General features: G+C 33.3%; 1 pseudogene; it reads right to left on the bottom strand.

The window, feature by feature from the left end:
- Positions 1 to 1,920: 1,920 nt before the first annotated feature.
- Positions 1,921 to 14,351, bottom strand: LOC127538699 (60S ribosomal protein L7-like; annotated as a pseudogene).
- Between the last annotated feature and the right edge of the window lie 5,246 nt (positions 14,352 to 19,597).

Here is a 19,597-nt window from a genome sequence, read left to right as displayed (position 1 = left end):
GCTTTCTTCAGCCTCCAGCCAGCATAAAGATGGAATGAATCTCTTGTCTCCTTCACTTGGGGCTCGGCTAGCTTTCTGGTGAGTCTTTCAGACCAGCTTGGTCTCAGTGGGGGGAGTGCAGGAGCCCAGCCACCTACCACAGTGGTGTGAGATGAAGACGAATCTGGTTGTCCGCTGAACTCTCGACTCGTAGCTTCTTTCTCTGAAAACTCTTTCTTCCGCCACCAGCCAGCCAAGTGGAAAATATTCCTTCTTGCCTCAGAGAGAGGGCTTCTGGCGTAATTCCGCTGAAATCTCCCAAAGTGCTCTGTGTCTGCACCAGAGTACTCCTCTCCAATCCAGCTGAACTCTCTTCTGCCACCAGCCAGCCAAGTTCGATCAACCCCAAAATTCCAGCATCTAGGATAAGAATTCAGGATTTGACAAAAATTGTTGGGAAAATTGGAAATTAGTATGGCAGAAACTAGGTTTTAACCCACAACTATACCAAGATAAGGTCAAAATGGGCTTATGATTTAGACATAGAGTGATATTATAAGCAAATTAGAAAAACAAAGAATAGTCTATGTTTCAGATCTGTGGAGAAGGAACGAATTTGTGGCCAAAGAAGAACTAGAATATGTTATGGAATCCAAAATGGATAATTTTGATTATATTAAGTTTAAAAGGCTGTATACTAACAAAAAACAATGCAGACAAGATTAGAAGGGAAGCAGAAAACTGAGGGCAAATATTTTACATCCAAGTGTTTTAAAAAAGGCCTTACTTCTAAAATATATAGAGAATGACTCAAATTTATAAGAATATAAGCCATTCTCCAATTCATAAATGGTCAAAGGATAGGAACAATTTTTAGATGAAGAAATTATAACCATTTCTAGTCATATGATATTGATCAGAGAAATGAAAATTAAGACCACTTAGTTACTACTACACACCTCTCAGATTGGCTAAGATAACAGAAAAAAATAATGATGAATGTTGGAGGGGATGTGGGAAAACAAAGACACTAATACATTGTGAACTAGTCAAACCATTCTAAAAAGCAATATGAAACTATGTCTAAATGACTAGCAAACTTTGCAAATCTTTGATTCAGCAGTTTCTCTACTGACCCTGTATCCCAAAGAGATCATCAAAAAGGGAAAAAAAGACCCATATGTGCAAAAATCTTTGTAGCAGCCCTTTTTGTCAGGAAACTAGAAAATGAGTGGATACCCATCAGTTGGAGAATGACTGAATACGTTTTGCTATATGAATGTTAATGGAATATTATTGTTCTACAATAAATGATCAGCAGGATGATTTTAGAGAGGCCTGGAGAGACTTACTTGAACTGATGCTAAGTGAAGGGAGGAGAATCAGAAGAATATTGTACACAGCAACAGCAAGATGATACAATGATCAATTCTGATGGATATGGCTTTTTTCAAAAGTGAGGTGATTCTGGTCAGTTCCAACTGTCTTGTGGTGGAGAGAGCCATCACTGAAAGAGAACTGTGAGCACTGACAGTGGATCACAAAATGGTATTTTCACTTTTTTGTTGTTTGCTTGCTTTTTGTTTTCTTTCTCAATATTTGATATTGATCTGATCTTACTTGTGCAGCATGATAATTGTTGAAATATGTACAGAAAAATTGCACATGTTTAGCATTTATTGGATTATTTACCTCTAGAGGATAGGTTGGGAGGGGAAGGAGGGAGAAAAAAAAATTGGAACACAAGGTTTTGCAAGGATGAATGTTGGAAAATTATCTATGTATATGTTTTGAAAATTAAAAAAAAGTTTTAATTAAATGAATAAATGCATAAATCTGAAGCATTTTTCTCATTAGACCATTAGAAAAATAATCAAAGTAAAGAGTATTACTTCGTTCTTTTACTAAGGCTGTTTATCTGGCCTTCCCTGTTTCTAAGATCTATACTTTCCATAAGATTTGCAATCTTGTTATCATTTTGCCCCATGGAAAAGACAATTTGAATGGTCACAAGAAGTTTGCAGTTTTGAAGTGCTTGCTAACAGGGTAGATCTCATAGAGAAAGTCCTCCATGGAGATAATTTCATATTTACCTAGAGATTTTGGAATAAGAGCTTATAATTAATTCTCTGTTTCTTGATCTTGCCATAACTATGTAAAAAATGACTTCAGGAGTGTTTAACCCTATAAAATTTGTGGTTCCACAATTCTTAGCATGTTTGCTGAAGTCTTTTTAGACTTAACAAAGGTACCATTAAAGATTTGGAGAAGATATAAAAAGCTGCAATACTATTTGGATCTTTGAGCTAATAACATTAATACCTCTGATTTTGATCACAAAAACTAATGGGATTAGCAGATACAAAGAATTTGCCAGCTTTGTATGCCATTTATGGATTTCACTTTTATGTATCAGTCAGTACTCCTTATGATATGCTTTATCTTTTTTCTTTATAATGTTTCTCTGTATTTCACAGAGCTTTTTTATAGCTGTCTTCTTCTCCAGGCATTTGGCTTTCAGTATTGCAAAAAACTTTTGCTTTTTTAGAAGAGGTTCTGAAATGAAGGTAGATTCTTCTTTTCTTCTACAACCACTATGATTCTAGACATAAAAGAAGCAAAAACAATTTTTAACATTGGTTTGTAAAACTTTGTATTCCATGTAGTTTGGTAAAATTTACTAGTAAATTTATCTGCTCCTCGAGATTTTTTTCTATGGGGATTTGCTGATGGCTTGATCAATTTGTTTTTCAAAAATGGAGTTATTATCCTATCAAATGCCTTTGATGACAAAGATATAGTGCTGACATCTAAACCAGAAAGGATCAAGCCAGAGAAAGAAAAATTATAGACTAATTTCCCTAGTGAATATTGATGCAAAAATTTTAAATAACATATTAACAAAGACATTACAGCCTCTTAGCACCAGGATAATACACTATGAACAAACAGGATTTATACCAGGAATGCAGGGTTGGTTCAATAACAAGAAAACTATTAGCATAATTAACTCTATCAATAACCAAACCCATAGAAGCCATATGATTGTATCAATACATGCAGAAAATGCATTTGAAAAAATACAACACCCATTCCTATTACAAACACTAGAAAGCTTAGGAATAAATGAACTTTTCCTTAAAATGATAAGTAGCATCTATCTAAAACTATCAGCAAGCATGGAACAAAAACAAGAAGTATTCCCATTAAGATCAGGGGTGAAACAAACTTGTGCACTACCATCATTGCCATTCAATATTGTATTAGAGATGTTAGCTTCAGCAATAAGATAAGAAAAAGAAGTTGAGAGAATTAGAGTAGGTAATGAGGAAACAAATTTATCACTTTTTGCAGATGGTATCATAGTACACTTAGAGATCCTAGAGAATAAGCTGCAAAACTACTAGACACAATTAACAACTTTAGCAAAGTTTCGGGTTTTAAAATGAATCCACATAAATCATTTGCATTTCTATGTGTTACCAACAAAGTTCAGCAGCAATATAGATAAAAATAGATAGTATAAAATATCTGGGAATCTACCTGCCAAGTCAAAGCCAGGGATGATATGAACACAATTATAAAGCACTTTTCATACCAAAAAAAAGTTAAATCTAAACAATTGGAAGAATATCAAGTGCTCATGGATAGGCAGAGCTAATAAAATGTTAAATGACAATTCTACCTAAATTAATCTACTTATCCAATGCCATAACCAATCAAATTCCCAAAAAATTACTTTATAGAGCTAGAAAAAATTATAGCAAAATTCATTTGAAAGAACAAAAGGTCAAAAATTTCAAGGGAATTAATGGAAAAATGCAAATGAAAATGGTCTGGCAGTACCAGATCTAAAACTATTTTATAAAGCAGTGGTCATCAAAATTATTTGTATTGGCTAAGAAATAAGAGTGGAAAATCTTAAATAAAATATTAACAAAGACATTACAGCCACTTGGTACCAGGATAATACACTATGAATAAACAGAATTTATACCAAGAAGGCAGGGCTATTTCAATATCAGGAAAACTATTAGCATAATTAACTAAAACAATAATTATTTGAATAGATTAGGTTCACAAGATGCGATAGTTAATGACTACAATAATCTTGTATTTAATGAACTTAAAAGACTCCAGTTTCTGGGATAAGAACTCACTATTTCACAAGAAAATTGCTGGAGAAATTGGAAAGTAGTATGGCACAAACTAGGAACTGTACAACATCTAAAACACTATACCAATGGGTTCATGATTTAGATATAAAGGGTGATACTATAAGCAAATTAAGAAAACAAGAGATAATCTCTCTCTCAGATCTGTGCAGAAAAAAAAGAATTTATTTCCAAAGAAGAGCTAGAGGACATTATGAAATACAAAGTAGATAATTTTGATTATATTAACTTAAAACATTTTTGCACACACAAAACCAGGATTAGAACAGAAGCAGAATACTGGGGAGAAAATTTTTATCCAAGACTGCTGACAAAGGCTCCGATTCTAAAATAGAGAATTGACTCAAATTTTTAAGAATACAAGCCATTCTCTAATTGATAAATGGCCAAAGGATAAGAATAGACAATTTTCAAATGAAGAAATTAAAGCCATTTATAGAAAAAAAAAAAAAAGCTCTAAATTGAAAAGTAAAATGCAACTCAAGATGACCCTGAGATATTACTTCACATCTCTTAGATTGACTGAGATGACAGGAAAATATTATGACAAATATTGGAGAGGACACTAATGCATTTTTGGTGGAATTGTGAATTGATCCAACTATTCTGCAGAGCAATTGAAAACTATTCTCAAAGTGCTATAAAACTGCATACCCTTTGATCTAGCAGTGTCACTACAAGGTCTATATCCCAAGGACACTATAAATGAGAGGAAATGACTGGCACAATCAAACATATTTGTAGCAGCTCTTTTTGTAGTGATAAGGACCTGGAAATTGAACAGATTCCCATCAAATGGAGAACATATGGGTGTTATGCTAAATAAATGCAATGGAATGCTATGGTTCAATAACAAATCATGAACAGGCTGATTTCAGAAAAGCCTGGAAAGGCTTACATGAACAGATATTGAGTGAAGTGAAGTGAGTGAAGTGAACTAAGAGAATATTGATTACAATGACAGCAAGATTATGTGATGATCAACTATGATGGACTTGGCTCTTCTCAGCAATGCTGACCATCCCAGTAGGCTTGGGTTGGAAAATGTCATCCAAATCCAGAGAAAGAACTTTGGAAACTGAATGTGAATTGAATCTTATAGTATTTTCACTATTTTTGTTTGTTTGTTTGCTTTTTCTTTCTTGTGTTTTTTTTCTCTTTTGCAAAATATGACAAATATAGAAATACGTTTTAAAAGAATTGCATTTATTTAACCTGTATCAGATTGCTTGCTGTCTTGAGGAGGGGGGTGATAAGGAATGGAAGGAGAAAAAATTGTAACACACATTTTACAAAATGAATGTTTAAAATCTTACAAAAATTAATGTTAAAAACTAACTTTACACATATTGAGGAAAAAAAAACTCTTGAGTTTCAAATTCTTGCTCCTCCTCACTCTCCAATCCCCCCTATGAGAATGCAAGCAATTCAATATAAATTATATATATGTACTTATAAAAAAACCATTTATATACTAGTCATGTTATGGAAGAAAACATGTTGTGGAAAAAAATTAAAACCCCTCAAAAAAATTTAAAAGTATGCTACAATCTCCATTCAGGCACCATCTTTTTCTGAATCTGGACAACATTTTTCATCATAATTTCTTCAGAGTTGTTGTGGATCATTGGATTATTGAGAATAGTTATGTCATTCACAGCTGATCATCTCATAATATTGCTGTTACTTTGTATACAATACATTTCACTTTGCATCAGTTCATGGAAATTTTTCCAGAGTTTTCTGAAAGCATCCTGCTCATTATTTCTTATAACACAATTGCATTTCATCATAATTAAATGCAACAATTTAGTCAGGCATTCCCTCCCTCAATTTGCAATTCTTTGTAACCAGAAAAGAGATGCAATAAAAATTTTTTGTACATATAGGTCCTTTTGATTTTTGGTTTTTGTTTTTGTTTTTTCTTTTGGGATATAGACCCAGTAGAGGTATAGCTAAATATGGTTTTAGACTCTTTGGGCATAGTTCCAAATTGGTTGGATCAGTTCACAACTTCATCAACAGTGTGTTAATGTCTCATTTTTCCTCATGCCCTCCAACACTTCTCATTTCCTTTTTCTGTCTATTAGTCAATCATCTAATAAATATGTGCTAGTACTTCAGAATTGTTTTAATTTGCATTTCTTCAGTCAATAACAAGCATTTATTCATATGGCTACAGATGAGTATGATTACTTCATCTGAAAACTGTTCTTATTTTTTTTATCATTTATGAATTGGAGAATAGCTTTATTTTTATAATTTAATTCAGTTCACTATATGTTTGAGAAATGAGGCCTATATTAGAAAAACTTTTTTCAATTTTTTTTTTCACACTCATTCTTGGTAACTTAAATTCCCCATTGTTTATTCCATTCTCTCCTCAAAAGTCTTTTGTTTCAAATTATCCCTTGCTCCATTTTGTGCTTTTTTTTGTCCCCTCCCCATATATTTCCCCTCCTAAATTAGAGGATAAGATTTATTTCTATGCTAAATTGAATGCATATGTTACTCTTCTCTGAGCCAATCCAAATGAGAGTACAATTCACTCACTCTCTTTTACCTTTCCTCTTTTGCTTTCTACTGTAAAAGTTTTTTCTTTCCCTTTTTATATGTGATTATTTACCTCATTCTTCCTTTACCTTTCTCTCAAGACATTCCTTTCTTTCCCCTTTAATTTTATTTTTTTAGCTATCATCTCTACATTTTTAATTAATACTTCTGCCATCTATCTACATATACTCTTTTAACTCCCCTAAAAATGTATTCCCTTCCTTATTTATCTGTTTATGCTTCTCTAGAGTCTGGTTGAAAATGCTTTATCTCTTTGAATATCCTCTTTTCAAATACTGAAGGATTTGCTGGGTATTTGATAATCACAGCTCCTTTATCCTCCAGAATATCATATTCCAAGCTCTTCATATATGTTTAAATATCTTAGTTAATATAGGACCTACTAAAACTTTTTATTATCCTCATATCTTTACAATACTTGAGTTGTTTCTCTCTGTTTGCAGTAATTCTCCTCGACTTGAAAGCTCTGGAACTTGTCTATAATATTCCTGTAAGTTTTTATCTTCCAATCTCTTTCAGGAGGTAATTAGTGAATTCATTCCAATTCTATTTTGCCCTCTGCTTCCAAAATATCAGGGCAGTTTTCATTGAAAGATAATGTTTAGACTTTTCTTTCTATTGTTGTTCTTGTTCATGGCTTTCAGGAAGTTCAATGATTTTTAAATTCTCTCTTGGATTTTTTCCAGGTCTCTTGGTTTTTTATTTGTTTGTTTGTTTGAATGAGCCATTTCACATTATCTTCTATTTTTTCATTCTTTTGGTTTTATTTTATTGCAAATTGATATCTAATAAAGTCATTAGAGACTTCCGGCCAAGATGGCAGAGAGGACACACACACATCTATGTAAGCTCTGTCTTTGCTCTCAGAATACTTTATTTCATGACAAGGCCTTGGAATTACTGCTTGACTGAAAAAAAAAAAACCTCAAATTATTACCAACAGAAGATATCCTTAAAATTCACCACAAAAGGTCTGTTTTTGCTCATGGGTGGAGATGGTTAGATCAGACACAGACTGAAGGCAGGCAGCAGCAGCATATCAGACAGTAAGAATATGGAAGGCAGCTCATACTAAGCAGACCTGAAGGGTGTGGAGTGTGATCTCAGTCATTTCTGTGGGGAGAACTTTGCCACAGGGTGATTACTTTGCCCTGAGAGCAAACCAGTAGATCAGCAGAGAAATTATAAACACGGGGGTAAAGACTATAATCCTGAAAAGCCCCCAAAACGGGGATCTCAGGACCTGGCCACATCCACCTGGAGTGTCTCAGCACCCTCTCAGAGTCTCAGAGTGCATATACAGTGCAGCCATTGCTGTCCTGCTAGTGCCTCACTGCTGCCCCCTGTATTCTGCAGAGGAAGCTCCATAATACCATCCAGTCCCATCCCCCTCCCCTGCAGCAAAAAAAAAAAAAAAAAAAAAAAGAGACTGCATTTGTTTTTCTTGTTACTTCATTTTCTTTGATTATTCTTTGACAAAATGAGCAAAAAATTTAAATAGGCTCTAACTATTGATAGCTTCTATATGGATAGAAATCAGACTTTAAACCCTGAGGAGACTAAAAATAGACTGTCTCCAGATGAATCTCCAAAGGGGGATATGATCTGATCCTCAACACACAAGACTCTTATAGAAGAAATTTAAAAGGATCTCACAAGAGAGTTAGGAGAAAAATGGGAAAAGGGAAGTGAAGCTTGGCAAGAAAGTCATCCCACTCATTTGAAGATAGAGTGGATAAAGAAATCAAATACTTGAAAAACAGAATTAATGAATTGGAAAAGGTAAACAACTCCAAGGAAAACAGAATCAGTGAATTGAAAAAAGAAAATAGCTCTCTAAAAAATAAAATTGGTGAAGTGGGAAAAAATTCCATAGAACAAAACAACTCACTTAAAAACTCAATTGGACAATTAAAAAACATATTAAAAATAAGTGAAGAAAACAAATCATTAAAAATCAGAATTGAACAAATGGAATTGAAAAACTCAAGGAGATACCAAGAATCAGTCAAGCAAAACCAAAAAAAAAAAAAAAAAAAAGGAAAAAAATGTCAAATACCTTCTTGGGAAAACAACAGATCTGGAAAATAGATCTAGGAGAGATAATCTGAGAAATTATTGGAGTTACTGAAAAATATGATGAAAAAAAGAACCTGGACAGTATTTTCCAGGAAATTATGAAAGAACTGCCCAGATGTTATAGAAACAGAGGGTAAAATAGACATTGAAAGAATTCATCAATCACCTACTGAAAGAGACCCTAAAATCAAAACTCCAAGAAATACTGTGGCTAAATTCCAGAACTATCAGATCAAGGAAAAAATGCTACAAGCTGCTAGAAAAAATTAATTCAAATATAGAGAAGCCACAATAAAGATTACTCAAGATCTAGCAGTGTCCACATTAAAAGATGGAAGGGCCTGGAATCTCATATTTTGAAAGGCTAAGGAATTTGGTATGCAGCCAAAAATAATTTACCCAGCCAAAATGAACATTTTTTTTCCAGGGAAGAAGATGGACATTCAATGAAATAAGTGGATTTAATCTATTTCTGATGAAAAAACAGAACTAAACAAAAAGTTTGATCTCCAAATGTAGAACTCAAGAGAAACCTTGGGAACTATATTTCTGTTATAAAGATATACAAAGAACACATGTACTTATTCTAGAAACGAGAGGTGGAAAGGGAATTATACCAGAAAAAGGGTAAAGTGGGGGTACTACATTTTACAAAGAGGCAAAGGAAACCTATTATATCTCAGAGAAAGAATGAAGTAAGATGAACATAGTGTGCATCTTGCTGTCATCAAAATTGGCTTAGAGAAAAATATTAGACATATGTGATTTAGGGTGAAACTTCTCCCACCTCATTGAAAAATGGGAGGGGAAAAGTGAAAAGAGAAGGAGTGAGCCAAGTGGAAGGGAATACAGAAATTGTGAGGAAAGGGGGAAAGATAGGGGGAGGAACTCCAAGGTGGCAGCGGGGAGGGAAGGATACTAAAAAGGGAGGGCTGTGAGAAGCAAGAGGTGCTCACAAGTTTAATGCTGGGGAGTGGGGTAAGGAGAAAGGAAAATAAATTGGTGAACAGGGTAAAATTCCCCATAAAAAGGAAGTGGTTAGCAGACTGGATTAAAAGCCAGAATCCTACAATATGTTGTTTACAGGAAACACACTTGAAGCAGGGCGATACATATAGAGTAAAGGTAAAAGGTTGAAGCAGAATCTACTATGCTTCAGGTGAAGTCAAAACAGCAGGGGGAGCCATCCTGATCTCAGATCAAGCAAAAGCAAAAACTGATCTAATTTAAAGAGATAAGGAAGAACATTATATCTTACTAAAGGGTAGCATAGATAATGAAGCAAAATCAATATTAAACATATATGCCCCAAGTGGTGTAGCATCTAAATTCTTAAAAGAGAAATTAAGAGAGCTGCAAGAAGAAATAAACAGCAAAACTATAATAGTGGGAGATCTCAACCTTGCACTCTCAGAATTAGATAAATCAAACCACAAAATAAATAAGAAAGAAGTCAAAGAAATAAATATAATACTAGAAAAGTTAGATATAATAAATCTTTGGAGAAAACTAAATGGAGACAGAAAGGAGTACACTTACCTCTCAGTAGTTCATAGAACCTATACAAAAATTGACCATATATCAGGACATAAAAACCTCAAATTCAAATGCAGTAAGGCAAAAATAGTAAATGCAATCCTTTTCAGATCATGATGTAATAAAAATTGCATTCAATAAAAAGCCAAGGGAAATAGACCAAAAAATAATTGGAAACTAAATAATCTCATACTAAAGAATGATTGGGTGAAACAGCAAATCATAGACATAATTAATAACTTCACCCAAGAAAATGACAATAATGAGACATCACACCAAAATGTGTGGGATGCAGCCAAAACAGTAATATGAGAAAATTTTATATCTCTAAAGGCCTACTTGCATAAAATAGAGAAAGAGAATGTTAATGAATTAGGCTTGTAACTAAAAATGCTAGAAAAAGAACAAATTTAAAACCCCCAGTCAAACATTAAACTTGAAATTCTAAAAATAAAAGGAGAGATGAATAAAACTGAAAGTAAAAGAACTATTGAATTAATTAACAAAACTAAGAGTTGGTTCTATGAAAAAACCAACAAAATAGATAAACTCTTAGCAAATCTGATTTAAAAAAGGAAAGAGGAAAATCAAATTGTTATTCTTAAAAATGAAAAGGGAGAACTTGCCACTAATGAAGAGGAAATTAGAGCAATAATGAGGAGTTACTTTGCCCAACTTAATGCCAATAAATTCGATAACTTAAATGAAATGGAAGAATACCTTGAAAAATACAGCTTGCCCAGATTAACAGAGGAAGAAGTAAAAAGACTAAACAGTCCCATTTTAGAAAAAGAAATAGAGCAAGCTATTAACCAAATTCCTAAGAAAAAAATCTCCAGGACCAGATGGATTTACATGTGAATTCTACCAAACACTTAAAGAACAAATAACTCCAATGCTATATAAATTATTTGAAAAAATAGGGATTGAAGGAGTCCTACCAAATTCCTTTTATGACACAGACATGGTACTGATACCTAAACCAGGTAGGTTGAAAACAGAAAAAGAAAATTATACACCAATCTCCCTAATGAATATTGATGCTAAAATCTTAAATAAAATATTAGCAAAAAGATAACAGAAAATCATCCCCAAGGTAATATATCATGACCAAGTAAGATTTATACCAGGAATGTAGGGCTACTTCAATATTAGGAAAACTGTTAACATAATTGACTATATCAATAACCAAATTAACAAAAACCATAAGATCATTTTAATAGATGCAGAAAAAGCATTTGATAAAATCCAACATTCATTCCTAATAAAAACATTTGAGAGTATAGGAATAAATGGACTTTTTTAAAAATAGTCAGGAGCATCTATTTCAAACTATCAGTAATCATCATATGTAATGGGGATAAACTGGGACCTTTCCCAGTAAAATCAGGAGTGAAATAAGGTTGCCCACTATCACCATTATTATTCAGTATTGTATTAGAAATGCTAGCCTCAGCAATAAGAGTTGAGAAAGAGATGAAAGGAATTAGAGTAAGTAATGAGGAAACCAAATTATCACTCATTGCAGATAATATGGTGGTATACTTAGAGAACCCCAGAGATTCTACTAAAAAGCTATTAGAAATAATTCACAACTTTAGTAAAGTTGCAGGATACAAAATAAGTCCACATAAATCCTCAGCATTTCTGTACATCACTAACAAAATTCAACAGCAAGAGATACAAAGAGAAATTCCATTCAAAATAACTGTCGATAGCATAAAATATTTGGGAATCTATCTACCAAAAGAAAGTCAGGAATTATATAAGCAAAATTACAAATCACTTTCCACACAAATAAAGTCAGATCTAACCAAATGGAAAATTATTAAGTGCTTTTGGATAGGGCAAGCAAATATAATAAAGATGACAATACTACCTAAACTAATCTATTTATTTAGTGCTACCAATCAGATTCCCAAGAAACTATTTTAATGACCAAAAAAAAAAAAAAAAAAAAAAAACCAACAACATTCATATGGAAGAACAGAATGTCAAGAATTTCAAGGGAATTAATGAAAAAAAAAATCAAATGAAAGTGGCCTAGCTGTACTTGCTCTAAATCTATATTATAAAGCAGTGGTCACCAAAACCATTTGGTATTGGCTAAGAAATAGATTAGTTGATCAGTGAAATAGGTTAGGTTCACAGGACAAAATAGTCAATAACTATAGCAATCTAGTATTTGACAAACCCAAAAATCCCACCTTTTGGGATAAGAATTCATTATTTGATAAAAACTGCTGGGAAAACTGGAAATTAGTATGGAAGAAATTAGGCATGGACACACACTTAACACCATAAACCAAGATAAGATCAAAATGGGTCCATGATTTAGGCATAAAGAACAAGATTATAAATAAATTAGTGGAACATAGGATAGTTTACCTCTCAGACTTGTGGAGGAAGAAGGAATTTTTGACCAAAGAAAAACTAGAGATCATTATTGATCATAAAATAGAAAATTTTGATTATATCAAATTAAAAAGCTTTTGTACAAACAAAACTAATACAAACAAGATTAGAAGGGAAGCAACAAACTGGGAAAACATTTTTACAGTTAAAAGTTCTAATAAAGGCCTCATTTCTAAAATATAGAGAATTGACTCTAATTTATAAGAAATCAAGCCATTCTTAATTGATAAATGGTCAAAGGATATGAACAGACAATTTTCAGATGATGAAATTGAAACTATTTCCACTCATATGAAAGAGTGTTCCAAATCACTATTGATCAGAGAAATGCAAATTAAGACAACTCTGAGATACCACTACACACCTATCAGATTGGCTAAGATGACACGAAAACATAATGATGAATGTTGGAGGGGATGTGGGAAAACTGGGCCTCTGATGCATTGTTGGTAGAGTTGTGAATGAATCCAACCATTCTGGAGAACAATCTGGAATAATGTCCTAAAAGTTATCAAACTGTGCATACCCTTTAATCCAGCAGTGTTACTACTGGGCTTATATCCCAAAGAGATACTAAAGAAGGGAAAGGGACCTGTATGTGCCAAAATGTTTATGGCAGCCCTTTTGTAGTGCCTAGAAATTAGAAAATGAGTGGATGCCCATAAATTGGAGAATAGTTGGGTAAATTGTGGTATATGAATGTTATGGAATATTATTGTTCTGTAAAAAATGACCAGCAAGATGAATACAGAGAGGCTTGGAAAGACTTACATGAACTGATGCTGAGTGAAATGAGCAGAACCAGGAGATCATTATACACTTGAATAACAATACTGTATGAGGATATATTCTTATGGAAGTGGATATCTTTGACAAAGAGAAGATCTAATACAGTTCCAATTGATCAGTGAAGAACAGAATAAGCTACATCCAGAGAAGGAACACTGGGAAATGAGTGTGAACTGTTTGCATTTTTGTTTTTCTTCCCAGGTTATTTTTACCTTCTGAATCCGATTCTTCCTATACACACATATATTGTATCTAGGATATACTATAACATATTTAACATGTATAAAACTGCCTGCCATTTAGGGGAGAGAGTGGAGGGAGGAAAGGGAAAAGTTGGAACATAAGTGAGTGCAAGGGATATTGTTGTAATAAATTACCCATGCATATGTTTTGTCAATAAAAAGTTATAATAAAAAATAAAGTTATAAGCTTCCAATTGTTCAATTCTAATTTTTAAGGAATTATTTTCTTCAGTGAATTTTGTACCTCCTTTTCCATTTGTCCAATTTTACTTTTAAAGGAGTTCTTTATTTCTGTGAATTTTTCCTCTTTAGCCAATTTTTTAAAAAACATTCTTCTCCTCATTGACTTTTTATTTCCTTTAACATTTGGCTTAATCTATTTTTAAGTCTATTTTTTTCAGTATTTTTGTGTTGCCTTTACCAAACTATTGACTATATATGAAAAACTTTTGTTTTTCATAATTTTCTTCCATCACTCTTATTTCTCTTTCCAGTTTTTCCTCTCTTTTATTTAATTTTCAAAATCCTTTACCAGCTCTTCCATGGCCTGGGAACAATTCATGCTTTGCTCAGAGGTTTCAGATATAATAACTTTAATTTGTTGTCAATATGTGTTTTCACCTTCTTTGTCACCATAGTAATTTTCTATGGTCAGAATCTTTTCCTGTTATTTTCTCATTTTCCCCAGACTATTAATTGACTTTTAACTCTTTGTTTAAAAAAAAAAAACAATTCTGCATTCAGGATGGAAGGTTACTTTCTTAAGTTTTAAGGATTTTATGCAGATTTTTTCAGTTACTTCTAGGGAGCTATAAGTTTTTAGTTCTTTCAATGAGGTATGATCTAAGGAGAGATGTGTTTACTACTGTCCTGGTCTTTGCTCTAGTCTGTGAGCAACCACAAACATTCTTTTCTTCCCTAGAACTGTGAAGAAGGTCTCTGATCCACTATGGCTATAAGATCTTGTGCACTAGTGCTACTCCCCTTAGCCCTAGCACACTTAATGCTGTGACTCAGATTTGAATATGGACAAACAACAGAGCCTTTCCTCAGTGCTAGCAAAGAGACCCCTGTAATCTCCTAATAACCAATTGTTTGATCCCCTTACTGTCTATGGGCTGAGAGCTAGGACAGTCACCCCTGAAACTGTTGATTCATGGCTTCCAAGGCCTGGTTTGCTGGAGTCAGGTCTGTGCTGGTGCAGCCTGTGTTGGACTGAGCTCCACAATCACCTGGGTGGGAATAATCTTTGCTGCCAAACTTCCATGTTGTTGTTGTTTGGGAAATTGTTTCATTTGATCTTTTGGTGGATTCTGATATTCTAGAATTTGTTTAGAATCATTATTTTAAAATATAGGGAGTAATTTGGGGGATAGATTGAGAGAATCCCTGCTTTTACTAAGCTATCTTGGCTCCTCCTCCCTCCATATTTTTCCATTCCATCAATTTATCAGTTCCTGCACCACAACAATATTCTAACCTTCTACTCTATAATTATTTTAAATAGTCTAAAACAATATTGCTCAATATAACTAATATATGGTGTAGTTTCCCTATTTTCCTCTTTTGACTAAAGCTATTTTAGCTATAACTTTGTCTAAGATCATGATAAAACATAAAAGAATCCATCCTCATTTAATCCCTTGTAATTAGTCATTGATTATATTTATATTTAATATATTACCTTATATTTCTCTGGGATATCATGTCAAATTATTTTATTAAGTTCAGCTCTTTTTGCAACAAAATTCTGAAAGTGCCAATTGATTGAATGTCCTCTACTTTCCATTGAGGATTATGTTTAAGTTGCTGAGTATGGTGTTTTTGGCTACAACCCCAATTCTTCTGTTCTCTGATAGTATTCCAAGACTTACTGTCATTTAATATAGCTCCTGCAACATCTTGGGTGATTATAAGTGCTGCTCTGTTGTATTTTTTTTCCTTGTTGCTTGTAATATATTCTCCTTGTCTAGGGATTTTGTGAATTTGGCTAAAATATTCCTGCAGGGTTTTCTTCTGAGGCTGTCTTTCAGATGGTGATCAATGGTTTGGAACTGAAACCATGAACTCCACCCTCTTGTAAGTGCCCACAGCAACCTACCTCACTGTTTATGCATTCACCTGGGGTGTGTTGGTTCCTTCCTGTCCAGGGCCTAGTCTGGGCAGCACAGTTGGGCCTGGAATCCCTAATAAGCAGAGGTTCTGTCAATCTTCCCTCACTTAGACATCTGATTCTTTATACATTTCTGAGGCTGAGGATGCCTCCAAACCCAGTTAGTCTCAGGACTCACAGCTTCTTGTTTTATAGGAGCTAGCCTAGAGTTGTTTACATTTCATTGAAGCAAACCCTCTGTCTTGATGTCTTTCTTCAAAACTTGTCTACTTCTCCTAATAGAACCCTGTTTTGCCTCCACTCTCATTTATTTTTACCATACTATATTTGGTCCAAGGCTCCGTTTTGTCTTGTTTGTGGGGTAACTATTGAAAGCTTGAAATTTTCTGACTTGCTCTGCCATTTTCCCAGAATCTTCCCCTTTTTGACCATGTCCTTAAAAGCTTATTTCACTTGCTGGTTCCTTGTGGCATAAAAATGAGATCAATTGAAGTATTTATCACTGCTATCCATTTGTTCATAACCATCCCTTCCTTTGCTCAAGGAGTGACAGACATGAAGACACAATTTCCTTAAGAGATGAAATAACACTCTCTGACTTTTTAAATCCTTAAACTAGATCTCTAAAGTAAATAACATAAAGTGTAGGATCAGCTGTTGTCAAAAGTTTCCAAAAGATGCAAATAGAAATATAGTCAGTATACTATTTAGTTGTGTGCATGTGTATAAATAAAGCATTTTGTATGTTTATTTGGTACAGGACAGCTATTTATTTCCTCTATACAAAAAACTCACAAGCATAGTGACAAAGCTTAAACATGAAAGAATGACTTATAACTACCAATATACACTCCTGGCAGATTGGGCCTTAAAATATTAAAACATAAATCATTCTGTAGGACTACTGAATTGGCATTTCACCTTCACATTTCATTCATACTATCCAAACAATTCTTTCTCAACTTCTTTCGGTGTCTCTATCTCTGTCTCTCTGTATCTGTCTCTGTCTCTATGCCTCTGTCTCTGTCTCTTTGTCTCTATCTTTGTCTCTGTCTCTGTCTGTCTCTCTCTCTTTCTTTCTCTCTCTCTCTTTCTCTTTCTCAAAGCCAGCTCAGGTGCTGGGGCTCTTCCCAAAGTGAAACAGCACAAGCTAAGGACAGAAAGCTAGAGGATGAGGCCATTCTTTTGAAAGTCCCTGAAAAGAGCCATATCCCTTGACCCAGTGACTAGTCATGATGATCCAGAAAATTTTTGCTATGATCACCAGACCAAGGATCTAATAAGAAGATTTTTTTTCCTAATCTCACATAGAACAATTCTTCATCAATGATCCAGCAAACAAGGCCCCCTTGAAGCATCTTGATACTGAAATACAAAAGTAATCTGTGTTTTTGTTTCCTTAGGAAGTGGTTTGTTTATTCTTTTCAGAGTAATACTTTTATATCCAGGAAGAGATTCTTTCACTTAACAACCAAACTCTAAAGAGGAAGATAGCCAATATTGGAGAAGCTGTAGAAAACAGGTACAGAAATGCATAACTGATGAAAGTGTAAATTGCTCCAATCATTGTAGAAAACATAGGCCCAAAAAGTAACTAAGTTGATCAATACTACTACTGTATGTATAATCCCCAAAAAGATCAAAGAAAGAGAAAAAGGATCCATAATGAAAAAAATATTTTTAGTATCTATTTTGGAAATAAAGCCTCCTGAAAACCAAGGGAGCACCCATCTATCAGGAAATGATTATACAAATTATGATTATATTGTTATAATGGCATAATATTGTGCTTTACAGAAGAATGAAGTAGTTTTAGAGAAAACTGAGATCTCTGTGAAATGATACAGAGTAAAGTGAGAAGATCTAGACCAATATATATGACAATGCAAATCAACTTTGAAAGACTTTCCATCTCTGTCCAATGAAATAATAAACCATAATTCCAGAGGACTAAATAGAAAATACACTGCTCACCTGCTACCAGAAAGGTGATGTCAACATATACTTTTGAACATGATCAGTGCAGGAATTTGCTTTGCTTTACTATATATTTATATTTGTGTAAAAGTTTCTTTATTTTATTATTCAGTAGTGAGGAAGAAAGGAAAGAAAAAGAAATAAATTTTATTACTTGGGAAAATAAATTTAAAATTAAAAAAATAAAAGTAAATGTTTAATTTTATTTTTTAAAAAGCACTACAGAGCAGGATCAGTTTCAGTTAAATACCTGATTCTCTAATTTAATCTCTTTTTAAAACTTTAATTCATTGGTGACTGGGTGTCCACTTATCTCATTCAGTATAGGCATTTTTTTACATCTCCCTATTTGTCTCTAATGAATAAACCAAAGTTCCTGAGTTGTCCATTTTCTCAATTTCAGAAACACTGGAGTATTTGCAGATGAGCATTTGAAGTATTTTTGGAAAGTGTTGAAATCCACCCAGTGCCACAATAAAGGAAACCTTGGACAGATTGAAGACTGTAGCACCCTGATCAAAAAAGATTCAGGTGAAATAGAAACCACTCCTAATCAAGGAACTTTCAGAATTTTGAGTCATTTTTCAGTTGCATCTTACACATCATGATGCCTTTTGTGATTTTCTTGGCAAAAATATGAAAATAGTTTGTCCATTCCTTTTCTATATTATTTTAAAATAATCAAATTTTAATTTTTTTTCTTTTTGAATAAGCTGAAATAACCAAAGTTAAGTGTCTTGCCCAGACATAGTTAAGTAAGTTTCTGGGTCAGAATTTAAAACTCAGGTCTTCCTGACTTCTAGCCTGGTACTTTGTCCATTGTGACACATAGCTGTCAACTTCTAAAAATAAAGTCCCTAAATTGTCCTTATGTCGGAAGCCTCAAAGGGGACAGAAGACTACCCAGTACCTTGAGTCAGAGATAGCAATAATAAGAACACAAAATGAGAACATTGAAACCTAACAATCATTTGTGAATAGACAAATGGAAATACAAAACAATAGCACAAAGAGAGAAAAGCAAAAACTATACTAAACAGAATTTGACAATTCCATTCAAAATATTTTAAAAGGTTTTATTGAGAAAGAGAATAAAGAGTTGGTTCAATATAAGAAAAACTATAAATATAATATACCATATTGGAAAAACAATAAAAATCACAAAACTGCTTCAAAAGATACACAAAAATACTTTTGTCAAAATTTCAAATCTATTTCTGCATTTAAAAAGCATGGGAATAAGTGGAACATTTATTAATATGAAAAATTCAAGAGGCAATATTAGATGTAATGGAGAAATGTTCAAAGGCCTTCCAAAAAGTTCAGAGATAAAGGAGAGAAGGAGGAATGGATAATGGGACAAGTATGGAAAATAATATTTAGTTAAATCAATTAATTCCAGGACAGAATTTTGAAGGAAGAAAGAATGACCAGAGTACAAGTGAAAAATAAAGGCAGGGAAAGGAGACATGGAAGGAAGGAAGAGAAAAGAAAGAAAAAAACATTTATTAAGAGGTTATTATATGCCCTTACTAGGGTAAAATCTAAGGAATAAAATACTAAAAAGAGATAGTCACTACACTCAAGAACTTTACATTATAATGGAAAAGGGGTACAACAAATGTGGACAACAAAGTAGATAAGTATTGAGCCTAGAGTAAGGAAGATTTGAGTCCAAATCTGACCTGAGATCCTACTAGTCTAGCAATTCATTTAAC

Source organism: Antechinus flavipes, chromosome 5, assembly GCF_016432865.1.
Source record: "Antechinus flavipes isolate AdamAnt ecotype Samford, QLD, Australia chromosome 5, AdamAnt_v2, whole genome shotgun sequence".
In the NCBI taxonomy this organism is placed as follows: Eukaryota; Metazoa; Chordata; class Mammalia; order Dasyuromorphia; family Dasyuridae; genus Antechinus; species Antechinus flavipes.
This window is presented reverse-complemented; position numbering and strand designations above follow the sequence as displayed.